The sequence below is a fragment of the Palaemon carinicauda genome, chromosome 16, assembly GCF_036898095.1.
Source record: "Palaemon carinicauda isolate YSFRI2023 chromosome 16, ASM3689809v2, whole genome shotgun sequence".
NCBI classification, from domain to species: Eukaryota; Metazoa; Arthropoda; class Malacostraca; order Decapoda; family Palaemonidae; genus Palaemon; species Palaemon carinicauda.
Genome location: NC_090740.1, coordinates 39,143,836 through 39,162,255, shown reverse-complemented (window position 1 = coordinate 39,162,255; position 18,420 = coordinate 39,143,836). Strand labels below are relative to the sequence as shown.

Sequence of the window (18,420 nt, the reverse complement as noted above, 5' to 3'; positions counted from 1 at the left end):
AGTGTTCCTTGATAAACAACTCAGTTGATTGCTTCCTGCCTTTGAGTTCACAACCCTCTCTCGGCCCGTTACAGTAATCTTCACATGATTGAAGAAGTAAAGAAGTCTACATCTATCATTGCTAAGGACTATTACAAAAAGGAGTGTTTCTTATACGGGATCTCTCAGAAAATAATTTAATGCTAATATACTCCAAAGCTTATCATGATAGGAAAAAGTAAAAAAATATCAAGAATTTCAACAAATAGTCTATTTTCTTTTTATAGAAGATACACGGAAGCCCATATGAATTATTAAAGGGTTGCTAAACTTTTCTCACAGCTATACTCCATTGATTTTTTTAATCATTATTATCATCTCCTCCTAGGACTATTGACGCATGAGGGAATTGGTGAGATTTTGCCAGGGTCTCTATCTTGAGTTTTTAATTCAATACTTTTCCACATCATTTCCAACTTCACGCTTCATAGTTCAGCCATGTAGGCCTGGAACTTCCAACTCTTCTGATGCCTTGTGGAACCCAGTTAAACGTTTGGTGAACTAATCTCTCTTGGGGAGTGCGAAGAGCTTGCTCAAGCCATCTCCATCTATCCCACACCATGATCTCATCCACATACGGCACTCGAGTATTCTCTCTTATAGTTTCATTTCTAATCCTGTCCTGCCCTTTAACTCCCAATATCCATGAGGGATTTGTTCTCAAATCTACTAAATATGTTGGAGATTGTTTCATTGTCATACCACAACTCCTGTCTATACAGTAAGACAAAAATCACTAAACTAATATATAGTCTGATTATTATATGCAATTTCTGACATCTATGTTAATTCTACTGACAGATAATAAGTGAAGTCTATCCATTGATAGGAATAATTATAAAATTACCAGTGATATTATGCTGAATGGAGAGTGAGCAAACAAATTTAACAGAGCAGATTGAGAATTGCGATATATGAGTATTTTGAAGAAAACCATTTATTTCAGATTTTCTAAAAGTCAAAAAAAGAAAAAAAAGAAAAAAAAGAAAAAAAGGGGGGGGGGGGAATTCTCTAATGCCAGTTTATTTATTCAAATTGGTCTCTAGGGCGAATATTTCCATGTTCAAAATGTATACCTCAAAAACAATCTTTGACCGTCAGGACATTTGTTATATTTTGGCTTCCAGTATAGAGTACGATTTGTTTGTACAAACTAATCTTTTCTTGTATTAAATAGTATTTAAATTTTATGCATTTATAGATTAAATCATTCCATATAACAAGAAATAATATATTTACTAATTACTATGAACAAAAAATTATAAAAAAATAGTACCTCGTAGGAAAGGAGGGGAGGGGATGGTTAGTGTCGTTAATGCACCTCATGCTGTGAATTGTATGCCTTGTACAAGGGCCGCCCCCTAGCTACACTTGCTTTATATCACTTTACTAAATCTCCTCTGTTTAGCCTCTCTTAAGTTTTACTTCACGGTGGAATTCTGCGGTTTTATCCTAGATACAATTGAGTTCTGAACGGCATCACAGATCCCATTACTATCAGGCCATATAGAACAAATCCATAAAATTCCAACTCCATTTAGGTGCGTTAGTTCTAAACACAATTCATGAGTGGAATGCATTTCTTTCGTATCATAGATAAACACCTTTAAAGGTAATCGAGTTCTTTTTAGATTAAATTCATATTGTCTTTTATAGTTATTTCATAACGTCTAACATACATAATATTAATGTAGTTTTTCACAGGCAAACATAGCTTTATTATTATTGCAAATGGGCTTATTACGTCTCATTTTTAGCATTCTGAGTAAGAGTGACATTAAATGTGAATGCGAGAGATAATTGATTATTCTTTTTATTAACAGTTATTTACTTTTATTTTTTACTAAAACCAAACATTTTTTTCCTTCTTTCAGATCCTGCTGTTTAGAGTCCTTGCATCGGCCGTCGCTGGCAGCAGAACATTTAGAATGCCTTTTCGTTGTTTGGTATGAATTTAACCTCCGACCAACTATCGTTCCAGAAATATTTGCTATAAAATTTTAAATTATCGCTAGCATAGCGAATTGTAAAGTTAAATCTCTCGGATTAGAGAATAATTTTAGTGTTTTCCAGTGAGTTTTAAAATTTTAACTATCAAAATGAACGTATCGGGGGTACTTTTAACTTTACTTTGTATTGCAATAGTTTTATTTGTTATTTGGCTATACCGAAGATATACGAGGAACAGATATATTCATCTACCTAACCCTGCAGATAATCCAGGAGGTCATTGGGAGAATGGTACGTGAACATATGTTGCCATTTATTCATTAAAAATTTCCTATGTTCTATTCAGCAATAAATATGTTTTAGTGGTACATTCATAACACACAAAACCTTCTTTCTATAAATGAGTAAAGGTTTTTCTCACTTGTCTAATTTATAGTAGTTATCTAGCCTATATATCAGCATGATGACGGTTTATAATTTAATGGTTATTGTAAGAATTAGATAATTTTTAATGGATAGCTCCTTTATTAATTTATCTACATTGGCTGCCGATTAAAGCGTTTATTGAATTTAAAATATAAACCATGACCCACCGAGTTATCAGGAACGGTCGTCCAAAATATCTAAGAATTCCCGACACGAAATTAGTTAGGTTTCAAACTATCCACTTGGATATGTCTACTGTAAGCTCTAGAGCCTTTAAATATGTGGCCCCGAGACTATACAATGGGCTCCTACGAGACCTCCGAATAACTGAAGATGTTAAGGCTTTCAAGAGGAAATTGAAAACTCTTATTTTGTGAGTGTTTTGACAGTGAGGATCAAACGGTAAGCGAACGATGCGCATTGTGAAATGTTAAATGCTCCCGAATGAACATCATGTAACAACCGTGAAGGTTCCGTAGAGAGTAGGGTTCCCCTGCCTTACAGAATCAGATAAGCAGACTTGAAAGTAAAGTAGAGAGATACTCTCAAAGTCAATAATGGGAGACGGCAGTGGGAAACAAAGGTTTTAGAAGTGGATGCACTAAGACAATTAAATGTATGATGCTTTAATTCCTACCCAAATACACGAACCGTATATTATTCCCACTTGCTATCTTGTGTATTATCCATTTGACTATGAATATTGGGACAAACCTTACGGTCATGAGTAAACCACAGCCCTCCCATATAACAATAAATACGAAGAATTGGTGGTAATCCTGGGTTTTTGGATAGGGTACCCCCCCCCCCCCTGTACAAATTGTTTGTAGTAATAGTAGTCAGAAATTCATAAATACAGTGATTATTACTTAGACAATGTCACGTCCCTCCGATGGTTTTTGCTCTGCACTGGCTCGCTTCGTTTGTAAATAAATAATTTCACTTCTCTGTTCTGTTAAGTGGTAGATGGACGAGCTGTTCATGTGCATGCTAATTGTGAGGGTCATTATTTTGCCAATAGTTCACTTTCATAAAGCACCAAAAGTTAGTGTTACTTTTCATCACTCGTCCTTTCATCACAAAGATATTCCATAATTTGACAGTTAAACACCTTGACAGCTAATAATTGTTCATTTCAATATGCGACACTTAATCAGATAATCACAATTTTTCTAACCATTGTATAATTCAAGAAATGCTTCCACTTCCATAAAAATTTTCAAGCAGTCTAGTACCCTTTATACACGATGGAAGACACTTAGGATTTTGGAAAAGCCACCAAAGGCAATGAAGGTGTGCCTCAAGAAATTTGAATACTACAAACACAAAGAAACTAGAGACAATTCTATCAGTTGGCGATGCAGAAAATACCAGTCAAAAAAGTGTAGAACATCCATTACCACAGTAGAAAATGTTTGTAGAACATTCATTACCACACTAGAAAATGTTATTTAACTTCCGTACCCACAATATTCCTATTTTCCTTTGAACATTCCAATCTGGCTCTTCCAAATACTCCGTCTGCCAATCTGGCAACTAATTTAAGGATTGAAAATTAGTTGCCAGATTGGCAGACACTGAGTATTTGGAAGAGCCAGATTGGCATATTCTGCCTCTTAACAAATACTACGTGTCTGCCAATCTGGCTCTAACAAATACCCCGTGTCGGCCAGTATGACTCTCACAACTCCCATGCGGACAACTCCCATGCGGACAACTCCCATGCGGACAACTCCCATGCGGACAACTCCCATGCGGACAACTCCCATGCGGACAACTCCCATGCGGACAACTCCCATGCGGACAACTCCCATGCGGACAACAGCTTGCATGGGCAATTGTCTGGATATTTTACTCGGACCACTGAACTTGGTTCGAAAATATAATAAGAGGAAATTAAGTAAATAGTTGCATAAGTTACTGTGCGTAGAATCGTTTTTTGGCGTTTTCTTTCAGAATTACGCATTTACTTGTATTTTTATTACAATTTACTTAATTTTGCTTTGTTCGAAAATATAGTAAATATTGAAAAATGAAGCAAAAATATCAATTGATGTAGAAAAATTAATTTCAATATTACCTTTAGGAATATATTGGTATTAAGACATGCTTTAATCCTATTATATAACTTTGGAACACATGTTAGTCATAAGCAATGGTATTTAGAAAGGTAACTGTCCAACGGTGACAGACGGCTTGCAACTAACGATCATGTAGTAGATGAATTATTGGAGGCAACGTATTTTAGCTTTAAAACTTCACACTTGGCATCAACTATACTTTGAAGCGCTTCACGATTGCATACTTTGATAGTTTTTATTAACTCGTAGTTCTCAGGTTTCTATTTTTTGTATACTTGTGCGTTACATAAGTTTGTTTTTTTCTTTGCATACTCCCAATAAATTACCGATGTCACTATTGTATTCTTAACGTGTTGAGAAGATTTGTGTATTGTCATGAACAGCAAAGCTATTATAGCCAGACACACCCATACTAGGCTGGTTCACTGACGAATGTCTCTCACTATTACCAGTTTCCAGTGGTCAGTGGTGATGAATACTGGACAAACCTCAAACATGAATGAAGACATGTATGTGGCCATTGTTCTGTTGTGACTAAAAAATTGTTGCATTTGTTCTGCCGTGACTAAACTGTTGCATTTGTTGTTGCACTACAGACTATCAATTATATCTTTGCATGCTCACTTTTAAAGGTAGAAACCTTTTCCAACGACTTTAAAAAATAAGCAAAACTTCTCACTCTCGTAGAGTCTAAAAGTGTAATGTAAAATTCACTTTTAAAGGTAGAAACCTTTTCCAACGACTTTGAAAAATAAGCAAAACTTCTCACTCTCGTAGAGTCTAAAAGTGTAAAATAAAATTCATGGAAGATGTGAAATACAAAAGTATTGGCTAGGCTTACGAACTAGGATTTTGCCTAAAACACGTGAAAAATTATTAACTAATCAAGCACTTTTTTTTTTTTACAATAAGTTACTGACTCGAGTAATATTTCTGAAAAAGGATTTTGATTAGGAAGAGTTAATAAAACTACATAGGTTAAAACAAATAACTTTTAAGGCAGCGCTTAAAATGAATAACCTTTTATAAGAAACAAATTAAGAAAGGAAATTGTCCGCCTGAAAGTTGTCAGATTGTCTACTGTCCACATGGCACTGGTACTGCCAATTGTTTTGATGGATATTGTCAGCTTGGCAATAATCCAGCTGTCAATTGTCCTAAAACCCTTCTATATACCATGTGTATGCTAATCAGGCTCTTCCAACTACAGTGTTTGCCAATCTGGCTCTTCCAAATACAGTGTCTCTGCCAATCTAGCTCTTCCAAATACCGTGTCTCTGCCAATCTAGCTCTTCCAAATACCGTGTCTCTGCCAATCTGGCCCTTCCAAATACCGTGTCTCTGCCAATCTGGCCCTTCCAAATACCGTGCCTCTGCCAATCTGGCCCTTCCAAATACCGTGCCTCTGCCAATCTGGCCCTTCCAAATACCGTGCCTCTGCCAATCTGGCCCTTCCAAATACCGTGTCTCTGCCAATCTGGCCCTTCCAAATACCGTGTCTCTGCCAATCTGGCCCTTCCAAATACCGTGTCTCTGCCAATCTGGCCCTTCCAAATACCGTGTCTCTGCCAATCTGGCCCTTCCAAATACCGTGTCTCTGCCAATCTGGCCCTTCCAAATACCGTGTCTCTGCCAATCTGGCCCTTCCAAATACCGTGTCTCTGCCAATCTGGCCCTTCCAAATACCGTGTCTCTGCCAATCTGGCCCTTCCAAATACCGTGTCTCTGCCAATCTGGCCCTTCCAAATACCGTGTCTCTGCCAATCTGGCTCTTCCAAATACCGTGTCTGCCAATCTGGCTCTTCCAAATACAGTGTCTGCCAATCTGGCTCTTCCAAATACAGTGTCTGCAAATCTGGCTCTTCCAAATAGCCTCGTGTGCCAATATGGGTTTTAAATCACCCCATGTCTGCCAATCTAGCTCATCCAAATAGCCCCATGTGTGCCAACTGCCAATCTGTCTGATCTAAATCACCCCTTGTTGGCCAATGTGGTTCTTCCAAATCACCCCTTGTTGGCCAATGTGGTTCTTCCAAATCACCCCTTGTTGGCCAATGTGGTTCTTCCAAATCACCCATTGTTGGCCAATGTAGCTCTTCCAAATCACCCTTTGTCGGCTAATGTAGCTCTTCCAAATCGCCTTGCGTGCCAGTCTGGCTGTTCCGAATCGCCCTGCGTGCCAGTCTGGCTGTTCCGAAACCCTGACATGGCAGTGAATTTGGCTTGGTGGAATCCCCGACATGACTGCAAATTTGGCTTGGTAGAATCCCCGACATGACTGTAAATTTGGCTTGGTGGAATCCCCGACATGACTGCTTGGCTGGGTGGAATCCCCGACATGACTGCGAATTTGGCTGGGTGGAATCCCCGACATGACTGCGAATTTGGCTGGGTGGAATCCCCGACATGACTGCGAATTTGGCTGGGTGGAATCCCCGACATGACTGCGAATTTGGCTGGGTGGAATCCCCGACATTACTGCGAATTTGGCTGGGTGGAATCCCCGACATTACTGCGAATTTGGCTGGGTGGAATCCCGACATGACTGGGTATTTGGCTGGGTGGAATCCCCGACATGACTGCGAATCTGGCTGGGTGGAATCCCCGACATGACTGCGAATTTGGTTGGGTGGAATCCCCGACATGACTGCGAATTTGGTTGGGTGGAATCCCCGACATGACTGCGAATTTGGTTGGGTGGAATCCCCGACATGACTGCGAATTTGGCTGGGTGGAATCCCCGACATGACTGCGAATTTGGCTGGGTGGAATCCCCGACATGACTGCGAATTTGGCTGGGTGGAATCCCCGACATGACTGCGAATTTGGCTGGGTGGAATCCCCGACATGACTGCGAATTTGGCTGGGTGGAATCCCCGACATGACTGCGAATTTGGCTGGGTGGAATCCCCGACATGACTGCGAATTTGGCTGGGTGGAATCCCCGACATGACTGCGAATTTGGCTGGGTGGAATCCCCGACATGACTGCGAATTTGGCTGGGTGGAATCCCCGACATGACTGCGAATTTGGCTGGGTGGAATCCCCGACATGACTGCGAATTTGGCTGGGTGGAATCCCCGACATGACTGCGAATTTGGCTGGGTGGAATCCCCGACATGACTGCGAATTTGGCTGGGTGGAATCCCCGACATGACTGCGAATTTGGCTGGGTGGAATCCCCGACATGACTGCGAATTTGGCTGGGTGGAATCCCCGACATGACTGCGAATTTGGCTGGGTGGAATCCCCGACATGACTGCGAATTTGGCTGGGTGGAATCCCCGACATGACTGCGAATTTGGCTGGGTGGAATCCCCGACATGACTTCGAAATTTGGCTTGGTCGAATCCCCAAAATGACTTCGAAATTTGGCTTGGTCGAATCCCCAAAATGACTTCGAAATTTGGCTTGGTCGAATCCCCAACATGACTTCGAAATTTGGCTTGGTCGAATCCTTAACAAGACTGCAAAATTGGCTTTACCGAATCCTAACATGACTACAAATTTGGCTTGACTGAATCCACAACATGACCACCATTTTGGCCAGACCAAGTCTCCGCAACATGACCGCTACTTTGGCCCGACCAAATCTCTCAAACAAAAGAGTAATTTTGATTTTTTTTTACTATAGGGATTGAGGGAGAGGGATTGAGAGAGAGGGATTGAGAGTATGTATATGATTATTATTATTATTGTTATTATTATTATTATTATTTTTATTATTATTACTGTTCTTTTATTCTTATTCTTATTATTTTTATTCTATTTTCATTATTACCTGCAAGGCTACAACCCGAGTTGGAAAAGTAGGATATTATAAGCCCAAGGCCTCCAACAAGAAAAAAAATATCGCAGTGAGGGAAAGAAATACAGAAATAAATTAACTACACGAGAAGTGATGGACAATATAAAATATCTGAAGAACAGTAACATTAAATTAGATATTTCATATGTAAACTAGAATAACTTGAACTAAAACAGTAAGAAAAAGATAGAATAGTTCCCGAGTGTACACTAAAGCAACAGAACTATAACCCCAAGACAATGCTACAAAAGCTATGGCACTACCCAAGACTACAGATACATAGTTTGATTTTAGTGCCCTTGTCCTAGAAGAGCTGCCCACCATAGCTAAAGTCTCCTCTGCCCTCCCTAAAAGGAAAGCAACCACTGAACATTTATAGTGTGAAGAACTACTTGGTAATTTCAATGCTGTCAAGTATGAGGTCAGGAGAATAAAAAATCTACATATTTTGTTTTTTGTTTGTAATTTTTACAGTAAATTTGTTTCAAAATTCATTGATGTAAAATTTTAAGTAAAATAAATGGCTATTGAGGCTTTAGGGGTGTTTTGAGCTATTTATCTGTTTTTATATTGGAGGAATCTGTATGGTAACCGAAACTACATTTTACATTCGTATAGAGGGGAAATTTGTGTAAATGTTTTATCTTTCAGGGCAATTGAAGTCTTTTAATCGCAACTTTATTTCTTACTAATTTTTCTTAGAAAATAAATAAGAGCTTATTCTTTTAGTGGAACCTTTTCAAATATAATTTTGTTGAAGTTCTATCATATATGAAAAAATTTATTGTGATTAGTTTTTTGGGGGGTGGTTTAGAGGATAAGATCTAACTTTTCATTTGTTCTGTAACTGGAATACCAACCTACCCTATTTATAGATATAGGGTTTTAATTTTGGCAAAGCTGAAAGGACGAGCCATTAAATTTTAGCGAGCGTTAACTACCCATCCCGCTAGTTAATCCCGCTAGTTAGTGGAGGGGTAGGGTGGTAGTTAGGTACCCCTCTCGCCCAAACACTTGTGACTGTGCTCCTTTGCTTTTGGCTTGGATGAGGAACGGTTGTAAATTCTGGACTGCCATTAATCTTTTCCTCTTTTCAATGTATGTGTATGAGCCATCCTGCCGGTTAAATGTACATGCCCTGGCCCTGAGGGCTGTATCTCCATGTCCGCAGAAGACACAGATCCTCACGCCTTTGCCAGTCCTACAAAGTGCAACAATGTAACGAATATACTAAGTGTATTGAATGCCGGGAGTGGTCTACCTCCCAGTGGGAGATGTTTAGGTACCAGGGTAAGAAGCAGTCCAAGCGGGATTCTCATCCTTCGAAGATTACTTTTTAGCTGAAAAAAAAACAGGGCTGCTACTTCTGGATCCTGACCTTCCTCCAAAGCTCCTGCTCGAACAGTTTCTTCTGGGAGACCGTTGAGCTGTAGAGTCGGTGTTGCTTCTCCTAGTGAAGTGGCCCCGCTTCTTTCTCCTTGGGAATCCTTTTCCTTATTTCCTCTTGTTTCAGGTTTGCCCGGTCCTTCCAAGGAAACTCTGCCGCAGCTGCTGCAATTGAGGTGGTGGTTTGCAGCGTTTGTCTATGTCAGAGGTAGACCACTTTGGCCCTTCTTGATGTCGTGGTGTCGGAGGCCTCTTCTGTTGCCATGCCAGCTGACACTACGGCTTCCTCCACCGCTGCCAAAGACTGCACTTCCCCCCGTATCTTTAGCACTCGGAAACCCTCAGTCCAGTGCAGCTTTGTCATGGTCTCTGGCTGAAGTGTGCCAGGTGCAAGGTTGCCTCTCAGCTCTCTGAATTCTCTGCCTTCTTCCAATCAGGCTCGTCCTCCAAGCTACTCCCACCTCCAGGTTTCCTGTAGATGCTACGAGGTCTTGGAAGACCCCCGCCCAGCTCTTCCTCTCCACCACTTGGTCAGAGGGCACTGACAAAGGGGGATCCTCTAAAGAGGTTTTCTGGCCGTAAAGTCGCGTTTTCTGACACGGAGATCCTAAACCATGGAAAAGTCTCAAAGTATACCGTACAGGCTATTTTGTGGCTGGATCTTTAGATGAAATCCATAAGGATCCTTGTATGGATGGAGGATTTTTTCAGAAGATAACGAAAACTTTCCTTTTCTTGGGTACCCACACAGTCAGGTTCCTGGTCCTCCTTCCAATGAAACTGCTGCAGCTGCTGCATCATGGTGGTGGTTTGCAGTGTTCGTCGGCATCAGAAGTATACCCCTTTGGCCTTTGGTGATGTTGTGGTGTCAGAGGCCTCATCTGCTCCCCTGCCAGCCGACACTCCGGCTTCTTCCGCCGCTGCCAAAGACTGCGCTTCCCCCAGTGTCTTTAGCTATCGGAAGGCCTCAAAGTCCAGTGCAGCTTTGTCATGGTCTTGGGCTAAAGAGTGCCAGGCGTAAGGTTGCCTCTCAGCTCTTCAAATTCTTTGCCTCCTTCCAATTACGCTCGTCCTCCAAACTTCTCTCACCTCCAGGTTTCCAATGGATGCTGCAAGGTTTTGGAAGAGTCCCGGCGTCCCATCCTTTCCACCATTTATCAGTGGTAACTGACAAAGGGGGTTCCTCTAGAGAGGTTTTCTGGCAGTTGTCCCATTCTCGAGATCCTAAACCAGGGGAAAGTCTCTTAAGTATGCCATACAGGCTACTTTGTGGCTGGATCTTTAGATGGAATCTGTAGGGATCCTTGTACGGTTGGAGGATTTTTTCCAAGTTGTGGTGGAAAAATTCCTCCTTTTGGGTACGCGCACAGTAAAGTTCCTGGACCGCCAAGTGGTGAACTTGTGTGCAAACACCCTCCTCAAGCAGTGTCTGTAACAGAGATTCCATCACCAAGTCTCGAATGTTGAGATTGCAAGGCTCTGGAACTCCTCTCTGGAGGGTTCCTTTTTGTTCAAGCCTTGGGACAGCAGCCATGTTGAGGAGAGATGAAATCCTACCAGGACTCCCTCCTTGATGTTATGGCCTTACAGATCACCTGCTCCTCTGCAGACCAACTAACCTAAGGCCTTGTTGGGTAGAAAAGCTAAGAAAATGGTGTCCAAGAAGCCCTTTCCTGTCAAGGACAGGAAAGGCATAAAGTCCTCCCATGAAGGGAGACAGCCTAGAAGTAGCGGCCGCAGCCACACACACTAAGATAGGTGATTCCCCTGCTTGTCCACTATCGGTGGGATGCCTAAAACAGTTGAATGCAGCTCGAGGCCAAATCCTTGACAGTAAATGTGATTCGTTCAGGGTATTGCATCCTGTACCTTTCAACTCTCCTTCCACTGATCAAGACACTGTAACGATAAACTCGTTGCAATGGGATCAGCAATGGTGTTGGCCCTTGGGATGAAGTCCAGACCATGTTGGAGTGCCTCACTCTCCAAGAGGTTCTCGACGACTCTCCAGGCTTTTTCATTCGCTCTTTTCTTGTGAAAAAGGTATCTGGAGGCCGGAGACCAGTTATCGACCTCCTGTCTCTGAATAAGTTTGTCAAGCAAACGTCATTTAGAATGGAGACGGCACACGGTCAGACAAGCGGTATGACCTCAAGACTTCGTATGCATGCTGGATCTAAAAGATGCATACCTCCAGATCCCAAGCTATTAGTCTTCAAGGAGGTATCTGAGATTCAGCCTAGACAAAAAGAAATACCTGCTCAGGGCACTGTGCTTTGGTTTTTAAACTGTAACCAAAGTCCTCACAAGTGTTCACCCCAGTGTCATCCTTGGCTTACAGGGTCGGCATCTGTCTCCTTCGTTATCTGGATTACTAGTTGATCCTAGCAGACTCTGTAGCAATCCTTCTTCAGCCCTGAGACAAACTTCCAAGGTTTTTCAAAGATCTGGGGATCATGGTATTCTTTGAAGTCATCCCTGCTTCCAACTCAGACTGGTCTACTTAGCGATGATATGAGACATCAATCTTCACAAAGCCTTCCCATCAGACGACAGGGTAGTGAGGCTAAGGAAGGTTAAGAAACCTTTCTTCACACGAGAAGAACTTCCAGATGAGGCTATACCTCCTTGGACACCTATCATCTCTGGCCCTTCTAGTTCCCAACGGCTGTCTCAGGACTTAATCCCTCCAATGGTGGCTAATGACCAGTTGGAATCAGGCCTTTGATTCCTCATATTCTGATCCCCATGCGGCCAGAACAGACAGACCTCGAATGTTGGGTGGCCGGTGAGAATCTGCGGAAGGGTGTTTTATATTCTTGTCCTCCCCCCTGACTTGTGTTTTCAGACGTGGGTGGGAGCCCATTTGCTACACCATACGACCTCAGGTTTTTTGTTAGTTCGAAAAATACCTTCACATAAACCTCTTACAGATGATGGCAGTCTTCCTGGCTCTTCAGAAGTTCCACCAGTTACAAGGGGGTACTCCTTCACAGCCCCTATCACATCTAGTAGTAGAAATACTGAGAAGGGCCGGAGTTACTTGGTCTTGCTATCAGCCTGCTTCATTCATTTTTTCTTTGCCTACACATACACAGAATTGTCTGGTCTATTTCTTACAGATTTTACTGTCCTCCTACACATGACAACACTTAAGATTAACAAACAATTCTTCTTCATCCAAGGGGTTGACTACTGCACTCGAATTGTTCAATAACTACTTTTCTCTTGGTAAGGGTAAAAGACTTTAGTTATGGGTAAGCAGCTCTTCTAGGAAAAGGACACAAATCAAATCATTTTTCTCTCATCTTGTAGTGCCATAGCCTCCGTACCATGGTCTTCCACTGTCTTGAGTTAGTTCTCTTGCTTGAAGGTAATTACGGGTGCACTACTATCTTATTTCTCATCCTCTTGTTTTCTTAAATGTTTTATAGTTTACTGTATATAGGAAATGTTTATTTTGGTGTTTCTGTTCTTGAAATATTTTATTTTTTGCGCTTCCTTTCCTTGCTGGGCTATTTTCCCTGTTGGAGCCCCTTGGCTTATAGCATCATGCTTTTGCAACTAGGATTATAGGTTAGCAAGTAATAATGTTAATAATAATAAAAAGGAATTTTCGCTGACAGTCTCGGCAGAGGAACTCTGATAGAGGGTACTGAATTGTCTTTGGATCATCTAGTAGCCAAAAAAGTCTTGACTTGGTTGGGTTCTCAGATGGTGGATGTGTTGGCAACGTCCCTGAACTTCAGGCTCCTGCTGTACTGCTCTCCAGTCCTAGGCCCCAATGCTCTCTCTACTTACTTTACTTACTTTGATGGCTGCTTTTCCGGTCCCATACAGTAGGGGAACCTCACTCCCTACAAGACCTCCCCTGTGATTTTACCTTGTTCGTTCAGAGTATTTAAAGTTTCATAACGCGTATTGTTCATTTACTATTGAATCGCCACTGTTGTACGACTGTTGAAATAAGTCTTCAGCTTCCTCTTGAAAGCATTAATGTCTTCAATCATTCAAATGTTTTGTGGGAGCTTATTATATAGTCTCGGTGCCGCATGTTTAAATGCTCTAGAGCCTACAGTAGACATATAGGTTCCAACAGTGTGAAGCCATCAGTAACTATTCTCGTGTTGACACGATTTGTTGGCTGCGTAATATGTTGCAATTCACTTAAGTATTTCGGAAGCCCGGTTCTGATAACTTGGTGGGTTATTGTACATTTCAAATTCAATTCTCGCTTTAATCAGTAGCCAGTGTAAATTGATTAGTATAGGGGTGATCCTTTCTCTAGGTGGGACACGTTTTATCAACTTTGCTCCCGTTTATTATGTTTTGTAATTTCTTTGAGTTGCACTTTTGGTAAATTGTAATAGATAGTTGCAGTAGTCAATCCTGGTAATAAGTTTATCACAAGTTACTTTACAGAATTTTCGTCCAGGTACTGTTTCATAAACGCAATATTTTTAAGATGATAACCAGCAGTTTTTATTGCATTATTTGTTTGGGCATTTAGACAGGTTAGTCAAAAAATACATCTAGATCTCGAACTTTACTAGATATCGGCACAGTCATTATTTATGTTAATTTTAATATCAACTAAGTTTCTCACGCTCTTTCTCTTGCCCACCACCATGAATTCAGTTTTGTTCTTATTTAATTTTAGTTGTTTAAATGTCATCCATTTATCCATTCTCTAACACTACCAAGAGTTCTGTCTAGAGTTCCAGTAGTGTCATGTATATCATTTATGGAGAAGTAAAGTTGTCAATCTGCAAATAGTTTGAACTTCATGCCATGCCTTTGTAGGCAGAGGCAACATAAATGTTCACGCCTTTCCTCCGTTCTGTCTAAGAATAATTTTTAATAAGCCCAGAAGATCAGTCACTCTCAATGACCCTCATGGAAATGCTATGGCTTCACTCAGTGTGGTTCCCAGATCACCTGCTGCTCCTGACGGAGCTACTGAGAGAACTTCCTCAATGATACAATCTACTCAGACAACCACATGACATTTTCCACTAGAGAATAGCTTTGCCATGTCTTCATGCCAGGAGACTATCCAGCATCTCTTTAATCAGGATTTTTGCAACAGGTTGCAAACATGTCTTGATATGAGATGATCTTCAGCTTCAGTCTACCAGGCAAAGTGGAAAGTCTCCTGTGGTTGGTGTCTTGAAAGGGTTATTCTCCACTTGATGCCACTATTCAAGCAATGGAGTTCGTGTATTTTTTTGTAGGAAATAGTCCTCCTTTTTGGCAATGAAAGGCTATCGTTGAGCCTTGAGCTTCACCTTTAAACTGAAAGGAATGGAAATCTCCTCATCGCTAGAACTTTCTCTACTCGTACGGAATTAAGATTGAGTGTCATCGGTTGGAAGCGAGACCTACACCATGAAACGGGGTTAGTTCTTTGGTCTGTAAAGAGGTCCCCCTACGAACCATTATGCCAGACATCAGGTCACCACCTTACTTAGTCTGTGTTCTTACTTGCCTCTGCTTCGGCTAAATGAGACTGAACTTCAGGCTCTCTTGACATCACCCATTCAAGGGGATGGGGAGAAGTAACTTTCAGCTTCGTCCCAGAGTTTCTTGCCTAGACTCAAAATCCAGGGGTATCGGATCCTAGATTAGATTCCTTACGGATAAAAAGTCTCCGATCTGTAACTGACTGACTAGAATCTAGGTAGTCGGTTACATATCAGAGACTAGATAATCTGTTGCTGTGCCAAGTAAGGAGTTTGAGGCTCTACCTCGAGAAAACAGCAGCAGCTCTCCTTTGGATACCCTCTCTCTACGTCAGGATTGGGAGGAATATGTGGATCACTATCTCAAAATGAATTAACAGGGTCATCGACCATGCCATGAGTCTAGATCCTTCTCCAACACGTCGACCCAAAGGACAAGATATCAGGCCATAGCTACGTCCCTGGCCTTCAAAAGAAACTACTGTGGCGCATGTTTTACAGGCAGTGGTGTGGAAGCGTCGAAAGACTTTCGCAGCAATTTCCTGTAAGACTTGACCCACAATAGACTTGATACGTTAGATGTGTTCTTTCTGTCCTGTGGTGGCTGCACAACAGCTGCTTCAGTACCTCAAGCGACTTTATTGGACAAGTAGGAGGAGGTTGAGGGTACTGTTACCCAGTTTTAGTCTGTTAATGAAAAGGAATGACTGGCTCTTCTCATTTCTTTATCCTCCTCTCTGGGAAAGCAGCATCCTTGGTTGTCTGCACAAGCTGGCCTCAAGCACTGTAGGTAAACCGTAGCTCCCTCCAACTGTTAGGTCGCCATATCCTAGAGAGGTGATATTGGGAAAGTCTTGGTCAACTTGGTTAATTCCTGCAGACTCGGAATAACTAAATACTTTGACAGTTACATTACTAGTATCTCGACACACGGCTTATGTAGCCCGCAGACCATGGGTAGCAAGGTTTAGCGAGGTATTAGGGTCTTTATTTTTTGTACTTATCTACATAAGAAAAGGAGACACCTGGTAAAGCCAATATGCCAGATGGGCAGGAACATCTGCCCTCCTAATGGGTTTGTATTCCTGTTACTCAACAAATGACTAAGTATTTTTCCTACTATACGAATGTTCACCTATTATACAAACTTGCTAGGCAACCCTGCCCCCCTTTGTCCTACCTCCAAGCAAAGTGAAGCATAATCACAGGTATGTAAGTGAGAGAAGTAGATAACTATCCACTTATCCCCCCCCCCCCGTTAACTAGTAGGATGGGTAGTTAACCCTCGCTAAAATTAATGGCTCGTCCTTCTAGCTTCACCGAAAGTACTACCTCTATAAAGAGCTAAAGTTTTATTTCGTTGTTAATAAATACAAATTGCTTCCAAATTTGTCATATTTTAGAATCTACTCGCAAGTCGGACTAAATCTATAGTTTTGAGTTATCTTTTTCCATCCATTTCCTATAATTAGGTAATGATTTTTCATAGCGATAATAAACTTTTCAATAATAATTTGTTCAGGATGTCAGATTCAAATATATACTTTTAAGTCTCCATTACCTCCGTAATAGTGTTCCTGATTTTCATAAAAATTTTCTTTGCAGAAGTAATTCCTCTTCGTGACATCGTACCAGGTGATTATAGGCACCTGAATGGCAGAGCGTTCTATATTCAAGACTAGATGTACAAGAAAGTAATATCCAAGAGGAGACTCGTGGTTGCATGAGGGAATTGAACAATACTGTGTGATGATTGTTTACTAATAAGCTAACCTTTTTGGAGGATATCTAGGCTTTTAGATTTTGATAGAAGATATTTACCTGTGATAGAATTTAAAGATTTTAGTACTGGACACAGTGAATTCTGATTTAATTCTTAGTGTTGTATTTTGTAACATTCATGGAAAGTGCTTTGGAGAGTTTTTATCACTTATACATATGTTTGTATAAACACGAACATTTTAGATTATCTTGAGTACTCCAGTGTTTGATATTATTATTAGGGTTTTATATATAGCAACAAATTGTGATCATCATGCAAAGAAATTAACACATAGTGAAATAAATTAGTTGAGTTTTGAATTTTCAGATTTTCTACCAGGAGCTGGACAATAGATGCTTTAAGAAACAAACTCAAATTTTCCTGTTTAAACAATTATCGATCAATAACTTAGATTAGTTTACTGCTGAGAGTATTAATGAATTTCTCTCAGATGTCAGAAAATAATAAGTAGCAATTATGTAGAGAGTCTATTATTGAGTAAAGGGTAAAATAAAAAAAATAAAAAATGTTAAACTGTTGTATCCTTGGTTATTCTTCTACAGTAATTTAGTAGTGAGACTGTTAGTTTGCAAATAAAAATGAAACTCCCATCTCTCCTGAGTTATTCACAGCGTGGTTGAAGTTTTAAGTAATTTGGATTGTGAAATGTAGGAATTAACATTGAGGAGTAATACCTTCTATAATACCTTCTATAAGTGTTCTTATTAAGGTATATAGAATAAAGGTGCCTACTGTATATGGCCAGTGCTTAAGGAGAGATATGGATCATCCCTAGGGACAAAAGTTACTGATGTAAATCTTATATAGATTATAGCTTTGTCAGTACAATTGTTACTTAACAAATGAGCTTTAAGCTTTGGCAGTACAACTGTTACTTTACAAATAAGTTTTAAAGTAAAGCATATGGGCGGACGTGTAATTTTCAGATATATTTATCTAGCTAGGATTTTTTTTTCTCCAATGTGTTGTTAAAGAGTTTTAATTTACTTTTACAAGACTAAATTATCAAACAAAGGTACAAGTGTCGACTAACATTAGTAATATGGACTATCTCTAGGTTAATTCTGAAAGAAAAGTTTAGTAAAATGAGAAATTTCCAACACGTATGAAAGAAAATCTAAAAGGGGGTGGTCCTGTAAAGAGTACGGTTCCCCTGCTGTATAGGACTAGTAAAGCAGCCTTAAAGATAGTACTGGCTAGATATAACCATGCAACACACAAATCATTGTCCATTAAGGAAATGTGTTCAGCGTTAGCTGGAGACTGTCGTTGGAATTAAGAAGTGGAATGTCAACCATATGGTGAAGGGTGCAAGCGACAATATCCAGCTCTTGTTTCAGCAGCTGATGAAGAGCCCAACATTCTTTTTTCTATTACAGGAATTTAATTAGTTGTTGGAATTTCAATGAAAGTTAAGACACATTTGTACTTTCTGGGGAGTAAACGCTGCAACTGCTTTTGAATGAAATAATGTAGTTCCACACG

At 40.5% G+C, this 18,420-nt stretch overlaps 1 long non-coding RNA gene across 1 annotated transcript; it reads left to right on the top strand.

Moving 5' to 3' along the window:
* Positions 1-1,924: 1,924 nt before the first annotated feature.
* On the top strand, positions 1,925-17,198 carry LOC137655036 (uncharacterized). Its single transcript, XR_011046784.1, has 2 exons — positions 1,925-2,280; positions 16,758-17,198. It is a non-coding gene; the product is annotated as an uncharacterized lncRNA (long non-coding RNA).
* The last annotated feature ends 1,222 nt before the right edge of the window (positions 17,199-18,420 follow it).